The sequence below is a fragment of the Lepus europaeus genome, chromosome 1 (genome assembly GCF_033115175.1).
Source record: "Lepus europaeus isolate LE1 chromosome 1, mLepTim1.pri, whole genome shotgun sequence".
Lineage (NCBI taxonomy): Eukaryota > Metazoa > Chordata > Mammalia > Lagomorpha > Leporidae > Lepus > Lepus europaeus.
The window spans coordinates 145878128-145882102 of record NC_084827.1 but is presented as its reverse complement, the minus strand read 5'-3'; the positions used below and the strand labels follow the sequence as shown (position 1 = coordinate 145882102).

At 45.5% G+C, this 3975-nt stretch overlaps 1 pseudogene; it reads left to right on the top strand.

The window, feature by feature from the left end:
• The first annotated feature begins 805 nt into the window (after positions 1 to 805).
• On the top strand, positions 806 to 1190 carry LOC133767157 (small ribosomal subunit protein uS8-like; annotated as a pseudogene).
• Positions 1191 to 3975: the final 2785 nt, after the last annotated feature.

Below are 3975 nucleotides of genomic sequence, written 5' to 3'. Positions count from 1 at the left end.
AAACCACATGAAACAAAGAACATAGATGCTAGTCAATGGCCACATCCCTGGTGCTTTCTGGAATTTCCCCCTTATTCCAAAGTGGCTGGTAACTGGATGCCATGCTGCAGAAGGGGTCCATGGATACTGTCAGCATCCTCACCCTCCTTTCGGGAGAAGTGGGAGCATATTTTATCATCTTCAGGGCAAATCCACAAGAAGAGCCATTGGTGTTGCCCTAGTTACCCAGTGTCCAGAGGGATTAGATCATTTGCACAAAGTCACTCAGAGAACCAGGGGTGTAAAGGGACCTCAGCCCAGTCTGGTCCTACATACAGCCTGTGCCCACCGCACTTCTACAACAGAGCAGCCGAAGAATCGTGTAATTGTCTTTGAGCCAGTATCAAAGATATGTGAAAGAGGTGAGTGATGTGCTACAGGTTGAGCTGCTGTTTGAAACTTGCCTCCCATGTCAGAGTGCCAGTTCGAGCCTCAGTTCCTCTGCTTCCCATCCAGCTCCCTGCTAATGTGCCTAGGAGGCTTGAGTGATTGGGTCCCTGGCATCCATGTGGAAGACCAGACTTTAATCTGGTTTAGTTCTGGCTGTTGTGGGCGGGTGCATGGAAGATCAAGCTCTTTCTCTCACCCACGTGGGCTCTGTCTTTTGAGGGTATGCAGATAAACAAACATTAAAGAAAAAGATACATGAAAGAAGAGAAGTAGGTCAAGACCTGTTTTAGTAGCTAGCGGTTTGCCTCCAGTACAGAGCTTTGATCCATAGGTTAAAGACTGCAGTCCACTCTTTCCTCCATCTCTCCGTGCAGCCGTGATGGTGCGCACGAACATCCTGGCTGGTGCTCTCAAGAGCATCAACAGTGCTGAGAAAGAGGCAGACGCCAGGTTCTCATTAGGCCGTGCTCCAAAGTCATCGTCAGGTTTCCGGCTATGATGATGAAGCGTGGTTACATCGGCGAATTTGAAATCATTGATGAGCACAGAGCTGGGAAGATTGTTGTGAACTCACTGGTAAGTGTGGAGTGATCAGCCCCAGATTTGACGTGCTGTTGAAAGATCTAGAAAAATGGCAGAATAATCTGCTTCCATCCCGCCGGTTTGGTTTCATTGTACTGACAACCTCAGCTGGCATCATGGACCACGAGGAAGCAGGACAAAAACACACAGGAGGGAAAATCCTGAGATTCTTTTTCTAGGGGTGTAACACGTGCATACAAATAAAAGCTCAATGGACCACACAAACAAACAAAAACGCTGCAGTCAATCCAAGGCTCAGTATACAAAGGCTGGAGGACAGCGACAACCAGTGAGGAAGACACCAGCCCTCAACTTGTTGAAAGAGCCACAGATCTGCTGAGGATAAGCACTTTTCTTAAGAAAGTAGCGCTAATTTGTAAGTTGATCCAGGTCAGCTTTGAGAGAAGAAAATGCACAAATCAGTAAATACTCTGGAATCCTAGCACAGGAGGAGTGTCATCCTTGGCTCCCTGTATACATTCTCTCTTTAGGTATAAATTATAGCCACAGGGCCTATATCGTTCAGGAGGGAACTGGAGATCTCTTTATTTTAGATCTTTCTGAAGGGTTTGCTTTGGGGGTCTGAAATATTTAGTTAAGCCTTTGTTCATAACTTGACTTTAGCAGTAGGAGCACTCACAGTAATCGCAAGCTTCTCAATTTACAGTGGGGAGATAGTAAGATTGTAGGAGAAATAAAAAATCACACATTCTTGGTACTTCCGTAACAGGGAAAATCAACCACAAAAGTGACAAATCAATAGCAAAAGTGACAAACCTTCATAGGCACCGACTGATGGAGGGTGACAGGAGCGGGGGGAATGTCAGAGCAGATGTCATTCATTGAGACTACATGGATTCTTTAAAAAATTTTTTTAACTGATAGATTAAAATTGTACATATTCATGGGGTACCATGTGGTGTCTTGACAGAGGCACATGTGGTGAAATGTTCAAACCAGAGTAAACATGTCTATCTCCTCAACTATTTATCATCTCTTTATGATGAAAATATTCAAAATCCTCTCTGGCTTTCTTTTCAAAAATACAGCACGCTGTTGTCACCTGCAGTCATCCTACTATGGCATACAATGCCGGAACTTCTCTTTGCTGTTGAAGTATCGCTCAGGACCCATTAATGAACTTCCTTCCATCCTGCCCTCCCCTCTACTCGCTCCAGCCTCCGGTAACCACCAATCTACTCTTAACTTCTGTAAGATGAAGTTTTAAAATTTTAAAAAAAGACTTATTTATTAATTTGAAAAGGCAGAATGCCAGAGAGAGACAGAGAGAGAGAGAGAGACAGAGATCGGTTCTCCATCCATTGGTTCACTTCCCAAATGGCAGCAAGCAGTCAGAGCTGGGCCAGGCTGAAGTCAGGAGCTGGGAGCTCCACATGGGCGGGAGAGGCCCAAGCCCTTGAGTCATCTGCTGCTGCCTTCCCAGATACATTAGCAGAGAGCTGGATGTGCAGTGGAGCAGCTGGGTCTTGAACCGGAATTCCCGTATGGGATGCCAGGGACTTAACTCACGGCATCACAATGCCAGCCCCAGGTCAACTTTTTCAGGTTTCACATGTAAGTGGGATCATATTTGTATTTCTACATCGGCTTGTTTCACATAGCGTAATGACCACCAGGTCTATGCGTGAAGAGTTTCATCCCTGTTGTGGCTGAATGCTACTCCATTGTGTATATGTACCACATTTTCTTTATCCATACACTCATCTGTGGGTTGCTTCCATTTCTTGGCTCTTCTGAATAGTGCTGCAATTAACACGGGGCAGCAGATGTCTCCAACAGAGTGATTTCATTTCCTTTGGATATATACCCAGCAGTGAGATCATATGGAAGTTCTATTTTTACTTTTTTGAAGGAACCTTCACACTATTTCCCACAATGTCTGTATTAATTTACGTTTCTACCAGCAATGTGCAAGGGTTTCCTTTTTGCTATGCACTCACCAGCATTTCTGTCTTAGTGGTCATCCTCACTGGGGTGAGGTGATCTCTCACAATTTTTATTTACAGCTCCCTAATGATTTGAGCATTCTTTTTCCTTGTATTTTTTGGCCATTTGTGTGTCTTCCTTTGAGAAATGTCTGTCTAGATTTACTGCTCATTAAAAAAAATATAGTTGAGAGGTAAAGGGAGATAGAGAAAGAGACAGAGAGATTCAGGGAGTTCTCAACTGCTAGTTTACTCTCCAAGTGCCCACAATGGCCACAGGCAGCTGAGCCTGGAGCCGGAAACTGGGAACGCAATCCAGGTCTTGCATGTAGGTGGCAGGAGCCCAGTTGCTTGAGCCACCCCTGCTGCCTCCCAGGATCTGCATCAACAGGAAGCTGGAGTCCGGAGTGGAGCCGGGTGTGGGACTCAGGTTTTCCAATATGGGATGATGGTTTCTTCCCTGACCTCTGGATGATAAGGCTGAACACCTGCACTTCTTGTCCATTTAAAAAATCAGCTTCTTTGTTGTTTTGCTATGGAGTAGTTTGAGTTTCTTATTTACTCTGATTGCTAACCCTGTACGAGATGCATAGTTTGCAAATATTTAATCCTGTTCTATAGGTTGTCTCTTCACTCTGTTGGTTGTTTCCTTTGCTATGCAGAAAAATTTTACTTTGATGAAATTCTATTTATTTTTTATTTTATTTTATTTTTATTTTTTTTGACAGGCAGAGTGGATAGTGAGAGAGAGAGACAGAGAGAAAGGTCTTCCTTTTGCCGTTGGTTCACCCTCCAATGGCCGCTGCGGCCGGCACATCGCGCTGATCTGAAGCCAGGAGCCAGTTGCTTCTCCTGGTCTCCCATGAGGGTGCAGGGCCCAAACACTTGGGCCATCCTCCACTGCCTTCCCGGGCCATAGCAGAGAGCTGGCCTAGAAGAGGGGCAACCGGGATAGAATCTGGCGCCCCAACCGGGACTAGAACCCGTATGCCGGCACCTCAAGGCGGAGGATTAGCCT